Source organism: Prionailurus bengalensis, chromosome B1 (genome assembly GCF_016509475.1).
Source record: "Prionailurus bengalensis isolate Pbe53 chromosome B1, Fcat_Pben_1.1_paternal_pri, whole genome shotgun sequence".
In the NCBI taxonomy this organism is placed as follows: domain Eukaryota; kingdom Metazoa; phylum Chordata; class Mammalia; order Carnivora; family Felidae; genus Prionailurus; species Prionailurus bengalensis.
In genome coordinates this window covers 180,075,578-180,088,886 of record NC_057344.1, presented here as the reverse complement: position 1 = coordinate 180,088,886, position 13,309 = coordinate 180,075,578, and positions in this window count along the sequence as shown.

The window sequence follows — 13,309 nt, the reverse complement described above, 5'->3', positions numbered from 1 at the left end:
TGAGGAATGAGAATGAGCAAGATCAGGGCATCAGGTAAGACTAGCTTTATCCTGATCTCGAGGAGAGCTTAGAAGCATAAAGAGCATCAACTAAAAGCTCTGACTTGGGGCGCAGACGTTTCTATATGTCCACATGACTCACTGAAAGAGATGACCTCTTGCAGGAGTGGGATAGTTCCAAGGCAAGTTTGGCAAAGCAGCTCCAGGTGAATCAGGGTAATGTCTGTGGACTTGTCCAGCTGTGAGCTGTTTGCAGACAATGACACCCACACAGGCTGGTAGGTGGGGGCATTGACCCCCTAAAGGAAATCTCAGCCGGCACCAAATTAATCGACTGCTCTATCATCATAAGCTAATGTAAGTAATACCCATCACGTCCATACTGGCCATATATGTGATGTCAAAATTTTCCTCTAAAAACGATCTTTCCAGACTCCAGCCCAGGTTCTTCCTTCTTTTGTGGTTTCTAGATGTCAGACTTTTGTCATTTTATGTCTTTATCATTTCTTCTCCATTCCTACTTCAGAGAATGCAAAGGCAGCAAAGTGAAATCCTGTGAACGACTAAAAGGTAAAAGAGGTTGGGGCACCTGGGTGGCTCAGTTGGTTAACGACCGACATGGCTCAGGGCTCATGAATTTGAGCGCTGCATGGAGCTATGTGCTGACAGCTCAGGGCCAGGAGCCTGCTTCAGATTCCGTGTCTCCCTCTCTCTTTCCCATCCCCCACTCGCACTGTGTGTCTCTCTCAAAAATAAATACACATTAAAAAAATTTAAAGATAAGAGAGGTCGAAGTAGAGGACTCACCCTTTCCTCTAACAGGGATAGAGAGGGAGGAAACTTGGAATTGGCTGGGAAAATTCAGCTTTTGATATCATACTTATCTCTAAGTTTTGTTTTTTTTCATTGTATGCTATTTTTTTAAAAATTTTTAACATTTATTTATTTTTGAGACAGAGCATGAATGGGGGAGGGTCAGAGAGAGGGAGACACAGAATCTGAAACAGGCTTCAGGCTCTGAGCTGTCAGCACAGAGCCCGACGTGGGGCTCGAACTCAGGAGTGGTGAGATCATGACCTGAGCCGAAGTCGGCTGCTTAACCGACTGAGCCACCCAGGCGCCCCATTGTATGCTATTTTTAATTGACTTTATTCTTTAGAAAAATTTGAGATTTATTAAAACAAAATGAGGAGTTCCAATAGTTTATTTTTGCTTTTGTTTCCCTTGTCTCAGGAGACCTATCTAGAAGGAAATTTCTATGCATGATGTGAAGGAGGATAGTGCTTACATTCTCCTCTAGGATTTTGCTAGTTCCGGGTCTCACATTTAGGTCTTTTGCCCACTTTGAATTTATTTGTGCATTTGGTATAAGAAAGCGGTCCACTTTCATTCTTTTGCATGTCACTGTCCAGTTTTCCCAACACCATTTGTTGAAGAGTTTCTCCCATTGCATGTTCTTGCCTCCTTTGTTGAAGGTTAATTGACCATATAATCTTGGGTTCGTTTCTGGGTTTTCTTTTTAATATTTATTTATTTAGAGAGTGAGAGAGAGTGCAAGCAGATGGAGGTGCAGAAAGAGAGAAGAGAGTGAATGCCAAGCAGAATCTGTGCATTCATCCTGGAGCCCTACATGGGGTTTGATCCCATAAACCTCACATGAGATCATGACCTGAGGTGAAATCAAGAGTTGGTTTCTCAACTGACTGAGCCACCTAGGCACCCCTCATTTCTGGATTTTCTATTCCATTCCATTGATCTATGTGTCTATTTTCATGCCGGTACCAAACTATTTTGAGAACCACAAATCTAGAATTGTGATGACTCCAGCTTTGATTGTATAGAGTGTTCCCCTATCTACCACACCCAAATTTCTCCTATTATTACCCTCTTATTTTAGCATGATGCATTTACTATAGTCAATGAGCCAATACTGATAGATTGTTATTAACAGGAGTCCACACTTTTTTGAAATTTTCTAGATTTTACCGCATCTACTTTTTTCTCCTCATGGTATCATTATATGTCTCCTTGAAAATGTCTGTCGTGTCTTCTTAGTCTCCACTTGTCTTGACAGTTTCTTAAACATTTATTTTTTTCCTTTTGATGACCTGGACATTTTTTATTGTTTGTTCATTTATTTTGAGAGAGAGAAAGAAAGAGTGCAAACACAGAGGGGCAGAGAGAGAGAGAGAGAGAGAAAGAGAGAGAGAAAGAATCACAAGCAGGTTCCTCATTCTCAGCACAGAACTTGAAGCAAGATTCGATCTCACTTAGTGTAAGATCATGACCTGAGCCAAAATCCAGAGTTAGGGAGTTAACCAACTGAGTTACCCAGGTGACTCAGTGACCTTGACATTTTTGAATAAAACTAGCCAGTTTGGTTTTTAGTTTTCTGAGGTGTTTTCTTTCTTTCTCTTTCTTTCTTTCTTTCTTTCTTTCTTTCTTTCTTTCTTTCTTTCTTTCTTTCTTTCTTCTTTCTTTCTTTCTTTCTTTCTTTCTTTCTTTCTTTCTTTCTTTTTTTCTTTCTTCTTTTTGTAAGGTGCCCCTACAAAATCAGAATTTTTCCAGTGTTTTTTGTCATAATTAGGACAGCGTTTTGGTTTACAGAGAGAAAGATCACAATGGTAAATTGCCATTTTAATCTTATTGTATAAAGAATAAATATTATCAACATGGTTCCTCTCACTGGATGTTGACCTTTATCCCTTGCCTGATGTGGTGTTGGTCCGCTTTCTCTGCTATAAAGCCATTATTTTTTTCACCCTTTTCATACTGTACTCTTTGGAAGGAAGTCACTATGCATAGCTCACAGTTAAGGAGAGGGAGTTATGCCACCCTCCCTGAGGGCAGAGTACTTGCATAAATTATGTAGAATACTGCATGGGAGCATTTTTCTATTCTTACCCCTTCATTGTTTCAGTCATGCTTTTATATCAGTATGGACTCATGAATATTTATTTTATATTTTGGCTTACAAACTAATCCTACTTTGTCTATTTTGTTGCTCAAATTTTTCCAATTTTAGCCATTCAAATTCTTTTACTTTGGCTCTTGGGTGCCCTCGACCTACCTTTATACAGTGTTCATTTTTTCTTCCTTTCTTTCTTCCTTCCCACTTCTCTCCTCTCATTGCACATCTTGCTCTCTGACACTACAATATGACCCACGTTCATCTTGTATGTCTTATTACCCAATCCTGGAATCACCCATTTGTTCAAGGAACTCCAACTCATTTTACTGAAGAATGGTATGAGGAACGAAGATCAGAGTGCTTTGTGTCCTTCTTTCTACTGAGGTGTCATCACTTCAGGGATTTTCAATTGGCAGAGAAAGGCAATACATGTGTGTGTGTAAACCAACCTATGGATATACACATATATATATAAATATTTCTAATGTAACCATCTGTACCTATAGGAAGCCAAACACGAGTTCATACTAACAGCTTCATCTCTAATTCATTGCCACATGGATCATTGTAGTCTCCTTCCCTTGCAAAACGGTAAACCTGGATGTTATCAACCACTCCAACAGTAACAAACCTGGATATTATCAACCACTCTCCACTTAGTTAATTTTTCAATTTCAGCACACGTTTATGGCAGTATTCGACTGATTAACCTCTACTTCCAAGGGGAATAAGTTTACCAATCAGAATACAGTGCTTATACGTACATCCTTTCTCCATTAGTATCACGGATTCTAGACATTTCTAAAATTGTATATATTTGCTTCATTTCTCTCCATCTGCTTCAGTAGTTGTTGCATATATTTGTAATACAATTAGAGTCTCTTGTCACAATCTAAATCCCTTCCGGGATTCCCCCAAAATCCTAAGATTTTTTTTTTCGATTAACAGGCATTAAGGTTCACTTCTTTGCCATAAAATTCTTGGGATTTTGACAAATGCAAATTGTCCTATATCCACCATTATAATATCACATAGAACAGTTCCACCAACCTAAAAAGTCCCCCGCACTTCACATAGTTCAACTTACCTATATCCCATCACCCCTGACACCAAAACACTGATCTGATTACTATATTTATAGCTTTGGCTCTCCCAAAATGTCCTGTAATTGGAATCAGATTGGCTTCTTTCACTGACCAAAATTTGTTTAAAGTCTGTCCACGTCCTTTCATATTTTAATGCCCCATTTGTTTTCAGTTTTTGAAAATATTCTATTGTATAAATGTACATAGGTATTTTATCCATTCACCTATTACATGACATCTGGGTTGCTTCCATTCATGTTCAGGTTTTTGTGTCGACATAGATTTTCAAATCAGTTTGGTAAATACCTAGAGGCACTATTAGTGAATTATATGGTAAGGCTATGTTTAGATTGGGAAAAAGCTACCAAATTTTCTTCCCAAGTGGACTGTATCACTTGTCATACCTCCCAGAAATGCGTGAGAGTTCCTGTTGCTCTGCATTCTTGCTAGCAGTTGGCATTGTCAGATTTATTATTATTATTATTCATTCTAATAGGTTTGCGGTGGTATTTCATTTTCCCATGAATTAATTTCCTGGGAGTCTTTAACTGTCACAGGTGTCAATACACAAGGCATCCAGCAATTCGTAAATTACAGTTCGGGTTTCCCTATCTCTGGCACTAGTTTTCACAGCAGCTCCTACTTGTGACTTCTCCAGCCTTGCAGGCAGTTTTCTCCAGCCTTGCAGGAGAAAGCCTTCTCCTTTCTGCTTCTCAAGCCTTGCAGGAAGTTTTTGCCTTGTCTCCTCACCTCTCTAAAGGATCCAGTAAGAGTTGTTGGTATTTCAGTCTGTTCAGCTTCTTCTTTGTTGTTAAGATGGATTGATGACTTCCATACTCCTTACATGTGGAACTGGAAGACAGATGTGTGCTTTTCTCATTTTTTTTTTTAACGTTTATTTGTTTGAGAGAGAGACGGAGTGCGGGGGGGGGGGGTGGGGGAGGGACAGGGAGAGAGGAGGAGACACAGAATCTGAAGCTGACTCCAGGCTCTGGGTGGTCAGCACAAAGCCCCATGCAGGGTTCAAACCCACAGACCAGGATCCCGAGATCGTGACCTGAGCCAAAGTACGATGCTTAACTGACTGAACCACCCGGGTGCCCAATATAACTGTGTTTTGTTTTGTTTTGTTTTTGAATTTTTTTTAAGGTTTATTTATTTTTGAGAGAGAGAGAGGGAGACACAGAATCTGAAGCAGGCTCCAGGCTCTGAGCTGTCAGCATGGAGACCGATGTGGGGCTCAAACTCACAAACTGCGAGATCATGAACCGAGGATGGACACTTAACCGACTGAGCCACCTAGGAACCCCTCATTTTTTAATATAATTTTTTTGAAGGATAATTGCGAACATTTTGAAATGTAATTTAAATTTTTTTTTTAAAAATTTGTATTATTTTACATTTATTTATTTTTTTTTATTTTTGAGAGACAGAGTGAGGCAGAGCACAAGCAGGGGAGGAGCAGAGAGAGGAAACACAGAATCTGAAGCAGGCTCCAGGCTCCAAGCTGTCAGCACAGAGCCTGTCGTGGGGTTCGAACCCATGAACCATGAGATCATGACCTGAGCTGAAGTCAGACGCTTAACCAACTGAGCCACCCAGGTGTCCCTAAAATGTTTTTTTTTTTTCATTTGGTTACATACAGGTGTTGATCTTTTTAAAGGTTTTTGGTTTTGTTTTGTTTTTACTTTAGTTTATGTTGGTTTGGGTGATCCAGTGGTTTTCAATTTATCTTGTTCCTTAATAGTCTTAATAAGTTGTCATAAAATTTTCTTCAATTATTTAACTGCAAATATATTCTACCTCCTGGATTTCTGTTTTGTGCTTGTTTTCTCTCTCTAATCGTTTAAATTTATGTACTTTCCTTGTAGATTTAAAAGGTTTTCTTTAGACTTTCTTTACATAAAAACTTGAACACTAAGAAATCGCTGTCTCTTTGTAGTGCCTTTAAATAATGCCAATATATTCTGCAGGTTTTAATTTGATATCCATATTTTCAGCTTATTTTCAAATGCTTCAAGTTTAATTTTTGCTTCGTTTGGTAGTTTTGTTTTAATCTAACAGATTTTTTTCAAGACTGCCTATTATTGTTATATATATTGTATGCCCATTTATTAGGTAATTTATGTAATGAGAAGATTTTTATTCGTATCCTTAAATGTGACTCATTTTGAATTTTATCATGTCCTCATACTTCTTCTGAAGTTTATCATGGTTTCTTCAGTTGATCACTTTTGCTATTTTCTCAACAATGTAGGACAAGTCTATTTGTGAATTTCTTCCCCAATAATGAATATTAACTGGGTCTCAACAGTGATTTCCTGAGTACCTTTTATGCCTAATCAAGAAGAAAAGTAAAGGCTTAGATTTGTTTTTAAAGCTATCTGATATCATTTTTTAGTTAACATTTATTACATTTATTAGAAATTTAAACATGGAGCGCCTGGATGGCTCAGTCAAACGTCCCACTTAAGCTCAGGTCATGATCTCAAGGTCCATGAGTTCCAGCCCGCGTCGGGCTCTGTGCTGACAGCTCAGAGCCTGGAACCTGCTTTTGATTCTGCGTCTCCCATTCTCTCTCTGCCCCTCCCCCCACTCACACTCTGTCTCTCCCTCCCTCTCTCTCTCTCTCTTAAAAATAAATAAGCACTAAAAAAATTTAAGATATTAAACGTAAAAATCAGTATGATGACAAAAGTGTATAAATAATGAAACATAAATGATGATTATATGCATATTATAATATGTATGATTTAATACTTTAAAAAATCTAGCTCTAATACTTAGAAAGTATATTGGATATGTCAACAGAAAGGTTTAACTATTTTCAAAATACTGTGGACATATGCCAAAGAGAGAATTTTAGACTACAATGGAGCAGGTGTTATAAAATAGAAAAGCATAATCAATATTACAATAACTTTAACTAAAACGGAAGAGTACTGGATCAATGGTAAGCAATTGGTAAAATATAAGAAAATAGACCTTAAATACAAGAACTGAGTATATGCTAAATAAGATTCTGATACAAGCAGGCAATATATTGTTGATTAATGTATTTTGGAAAGAAACTGATCATTATATGATCAAAACATATACCAGCCGAATTGAAGGGTTAATGTAAAATTGAAAGCCTAAAACAACCAGGATCAAATTCTAATTATAACTTATCATCAGTTTGAGAAAATATTTCATAAGTAAGAAAAACATAGAGAAAGTTTTAGGAACAAAATGTACATATATTGTTACCTTTTTTAAATGTGTAAATAAAAAATCAAAGAAATAAATGTGACACATTATTTGAACAATTAAGAAGTCAAAATTGTTAATTATGTATTTTAAAACTTCAAATGATTGTTAATAATGATTTAAAACTTGGGAAATTAAATACACAGGTACTTCCCCCCAAAAACTGCTAATAGAAAAATAATACTAGCAATTAAAAAATGAATAAATAATATATTATTCACAATAAATGTGCTAATTTTTTATTGTTTTTTATTTTTATTTCATTATAGTTAGCATACAGTGTTATATTAGTTTCAGATGTACAATATAGTCGTTCAACAATTCTATACATTATTCATTGCCCATCATGATAATTGTATGCTAATTTTTAAAAATAATTGATAAATTATACTGCTGGGAGGTAGTGATTAGACGAACCACCTTATTAAAAGTAAATTAACAATATATAAGGATGTTTTAAATTTTTCACAAGAAAATTAGAGATGTTTATTTCTGTCTAAATACAAACATAAATAACTGGGATTAATGTCACATACAAAAATTCTAGGAGAATGGAAACAGTGTACATTGTAAAGATCTTATTTGCCAAAGCAAATGTACTAGCATATGATAAAGACTGATGACACGTGAAAATAACAGTATACAAACTCTATATAAGTTATTATCAAAATTCTGGACAGGAGAAAGAAAAAATCTACATACATATAGAAATTTTTATGAACACATTAAAAAAACAAGCCATTCTGGTCCTAATAAGTACATTGGAAACTAACAGGAAATGAGAGCAGAAAGTTAATGGAGTGAAGACAGATCATGCAGTACTTTTAATTCTTTGAAGAATTTTTTTTTTAATTTTTTTTTCAATGTTTATTTATTTTTGGGACAGAGAGAGACAGAGCATGAACGGGGGAGGGTCAGAGAGAGAGGGAGACACAGAGTCGGAAACAGGCTCCAGGCTCTGAGCCATCAGCCCAGAGCCTGACGCGGGGCTCGAACTCACGGACCGCGAGATCGTGACCTGGCTGAAGTCGGGCGCTTAACCGACTGCGCCACCCAGGCTCCCCTCTTTGAAGAATTTTTGAGGACGCGAAAAAGAAAATTACTAATTAATCACTTCATATTTTACAATGTCACTAATCAATGAAATGCAGATAAAAATAATTACATATTTGATCAACTTAGCAATATTTTCAAAAATACCGAGATCGACATAGATAAGAATAATGAATGGGCTGTCTCTTCAAATTCTGTTTAAATTATAATTAAAAAAATAATTTTATACTATTTATCAAGAAACTTGTGAATCCTCATGCTTCTTGACATAATATACCTTTCCTGGAATTCTCATTTAAAATAATTTCTCATATAGGCAATAATTTATTTGCAAAATTTTATCATATTAATTTAGAGTAATTGAACATTAGAAACAATAACTATTTCACAAAATAAATTTATAAGTACATTGTGTTGTTAGATGTTTTAAAAAGCTTAATAAATGACTTACTCTTTGCTGCACCAGAATTTGGAACCAACAGAGAAATGGAAAAGAAGGCAGGCAAATGAAAATCAAAATGATCTCTTATTAGAAGTAAAATCATTAGGGGCGCCTGGGTGGCTTAGTCGATTGGTGGCCCAACTTTGGCTCAGGTCATGATCTCACGGTTTGTGAGTTCTAGCCCGGCGTCAGACTCTGTGCTGACAGCTCAGAGCCTGGAGCCTGTTTCAGATTCTGTGTCTCCCTCTCTCTCTGCCCCTTTCCAGCTCACTCGCTCTCTCTCTCTCTCAAAATTAAATAAACATTAAAAAATAAAATCATTGGACAATCAATAGGCCTTAGATTTGCAGGAAACTTGAATTAGGCAAGGTCAGCCACTCAGGCACTGTCTTTGCAAGCCTCTGTAGAAAAGGGACTGACCTTTTCACTGCATGCAAAAGAGAAGACAACACATAACATGTGTAGGCAGGTAGATATCAAAAGATATCCCATAAGTTGCTGAGACACAGAGCTCTCAAATTCATGAATATGGAGAAACACTGAGGAAAGGTATCATAACAAGATCCCCTCCTGCAAAGAAACATGAAGCCAGGGGAAAACAGCATACTCCAAGATAATGGTACATCATTGAATGAAACCTGCCATAAGTCATAATTAAATTTATGGAACATTGTTAATCCCATGTGAATATAATGCAGAGTAAATATAAGGCATGGTGAAAATTCTGGATACTAAATTGAAACTGCAGTTTGAGTTTTGTTTGTAAACATATATCTACAAAGGAATTATTCATAAATATCCAAAAACACAACACTTATTTTCTCTTTGTGGTGGAATTGTCTTAAATTTTGTTCACTTCTTTACTTTTTAATTATTTAAAAGTAAATACATATGCATTTGGAAGCCCAACAATATTCTGGTAGCCTAACAAAATATGTTAAATAGAATTCGTTTGTTCTTCTTTACTATTTCTCTGAGAAATTTTCTCTGCTTATATCTCTATATTTTAGGAAATGATGTATTTTCTTCATTTAGTAGTGTACCTTATTTTTCATAGATTACGTATTTCTTCATAAAAAGTTTCCATTTATGTTGTGCCAACTGCTTGCCTGTGACTCAAAATGAAACTCTGAAAGAGAGTTACTCTTGACAGAGATATATAAAAGAAAAACCTGAAAATCTAAATTCCAATGAACCATCAAGGAAGGCAGTAGTTAAGTGGCTTTTTGTAAAGCACATTCAAATCCGAAATAATCTCTGTAATTCTAGTAAAGAAAAAAAGCATATAAAAGCAAGGACGATCTAGAAAAAAAGTAATTTTAATTTTCTAGATGATTGGGGATAGTAAGAAACTGTTGAAGCAGAACAAAGAAAACTATCAGGGCACTTCAATTTAGAGAGACTCAAGTGGAAGTGGATTAATTGAATGTGAATAGATATTATTTGGGCAAGGCGATCTGGATTAAATCCATGTGCAGCCCTGAGCCAGCTCAGAAAAACTGAATTAATTCAGATCTAACACAGATCTCTGTGTTATAGTATGGTGCTTTACTTTAACTAAATAACATCTAAGCTCTCTTCTACCTTTAAAATTCCATTTCTGGTATTTCAGTACATCCAAAGAAGGGAATCTTTGCTATTTTTCTCTCTCTTCCTTTGCCTTGTACAGCTTGCGATAGTTAGAAGCCTTCAACAAATCCAAGGTGATGTAACATGAAAATTCACATATTAGTTTCACACATTCCAGACAACTAGAGTCAGCCACTGAATCTTGAGAAAGCTATATTCACAAACGTAAAGACAAGTGATTTTCCTAACAAGAAAATTGGTTTCAACAAAATATTATTGTTTTCTTGTGTTATAAATGCATATGAAACTAAGTTTGAAAAAAATCAGAAATTTTGATAATAATTTATTGACAGGAATTAAGAAATAATGTGAAGAAGTCAGCTCTGATATTCAAAATTTATTCATTAATGAATGCAACCATTCATCCATTATTTGATAGGCTATAAACGAAATTCTGGAGATATATTCCCTGCTGTTAGAGAGTTTGTTGTTTAGGTGACATTAAACTGAGGCATTCTTCGAGATGGGATCATTGTCTTCAAATTATCTTGAATTATTCAAATTATCTTAAGTTAGCAAGCAAACGTTTGCGCTAATATGTAACCTCATAACATCAGTAGTTGGACAAAAACCCAGGTAGGACATTCCCTTCTCAAGCTCTGCTAAGAATGTCTTCAAATAGGTTTACAAGCATTGTGAGAATGAGAATAACATAACAAGGACTTTATCATTATTATAAATGCTAAGAAATGTTGTAGACCATGGTGATGAGGATTATTTTAATAGTCCAGTAAAGGAAAACATGCCCTGGTCAATGACTCCATTCCAGGGTTAAATATTCAACAAGATATTATATTCATAAGGAAATATAGAGCATTATAACCACATATAAAAAAAAGAGGAAGAAACAATGTAGGAAGGAAGGTAAGTTTTCTTTGTCCTATTCTCCTGCAACATTTTTTTTTAATTTTATCTCTCCTTTTCCACTTAGCCTTTTGTCCTGTAACTTTTTTTTAACATATCAATAATGTGAGACCAGCACATATGCAGCATTTCTTTCTTTATCTTCTACTTCTAGCCTGGGGCTAACCAGAAAGTACTCAATAATTTTTTATTGACTCTGCTGACCACAGTAATTATAATTTTAGCTTACTTTTGTACACCATTTTTAGTTTACATGTTCTATTCACTGCTATAGTAATAAACAATCTAAACTCTTTGGTAAGTAGGATACTCACAGAATGAAATTATTTATGAGCTTATACATTAAAATGTGAAGAAATTTAAGGAAGGATATATTGTGGGACCAAAAGCAGTATTTATGAAGTTGTTGAGAAATACTGTCCTTGCTGAAAATAGGGTTATACTTCGAACCTCCACTAAAATCAAGGAGCATGTATTTTAATTTTTTTGAGTCACAAATAAGATTATAAGTAGATAGAGAGAAAAGGAAAGAATAAACCACACATACTTTTAAGTTACTTCCACAGCCAAACTGCTTTCAGAATACTACAACTCACTCAAAATTACCTTATTCTTAGCAAATGTTTAAACCTTCACAATCAGTAGAATTCTTAGGTGGTAAGGTACCAGCATATATTGAGAATGTAATTTATCATAAAAAAGATGCGTAGAATAAAATTTAACTCTGGGAAAACAATGCAAACATAATAGAACAAAATAATAATCAAATCTCCAATTTTTAAATTTTTATAAATATATTAAAATACTAACCAAAGTTTAATTGCAGACACAAATGACAAGGGCACATTTTAACTATTTTTAATAACCTAAGAAATGGACATTTGTTATGCTATTATAAGGTTGATATAGATTTTTTTTTTCCTCATGTACTTAACTATATCAAAACATCTTAGGTGATTTCAGTATGTAGAAAAGTCATAAATTGTGAATAAGATAGGAATAGATACATAGAAGAGAATGCTAGCCCTTGACAAAAAGTCTGGTCAGATGTTATTTGGTCTATTTCTCTTTCTGTTTTTAAATTTGTTGAAGAGGATCAGTGAAATTGTGTATATTTACATAAAATTTAGAGTTAGAAAAAATCTAAAACATATTTTTAAAAATCTTTAAAGGACATGCATGTATTGAAGTATGTTGTCTGAAAAGGGTAAACGTGTCCTCCTGAGTTATGACATGAAAGATGAGATATCATTTTCTTTGACACTGATAACACCAGCAGAGACACTTTTTTATGATTTTAAATGGCTTCCTAAAGCAGTGCTTATGAGCGATATGTTTATCTTCTAAAATCACCTGAATCCATAATTTCAGAATCAAGTCATCATGAATTTTAATGTTCGCAATCAGGTTTCTTACAAAGATGGAAGTTCTTAATAAGGAACTTCTTACCACAAACAGTTTGGTTCTGGAGTCCAACCCTTTTCTAATTTATTTTCTTTATTTTTTAGACCAAGAAACCAAAGACACGTTATGAGGCATATTAACAACGATGTGCAAATTCTTCAGCAGGACAGGAAAACTCACTCCACAAGTCAAATGCATCCAGCGATTGCATTAGGATGCATCCATTCATGGATTCTCCCCGGCTGAAATGTTCACTTTTCTCACTGTTGATTAAGCTGTTGGTATTGATTTAGCAGCAACCAGGCCATATAAAGAACACTTCAGTGTGAATCTCATCAAAATTTCTGGATCCATATTCAATCTGAATACAGGAAACTATTCAATACCGCCAAGTACTACTGTCAACATCTAACTGAGCACAAATTTTTCTTTTTCTTTTGCTTTTGCTTTTGCTTTTATTTATTTATTTATTTATTTATTTATTTATTTATTTTAGATAGAGAGAGAGTGAGCAGGGGAGGGGCAGAGAGAGAAAGAGTCTCAAGCAGGTTCCACGACCAGTGTGGAGCCCCAGGGGGGCTCCATCTGCAACCTTGAGATCATGACCTGAGCCAAAATCCAGAGTTGGATGCTTAACCAACTGAGCCACCCAGGAGCCTCTGGACATTAGCT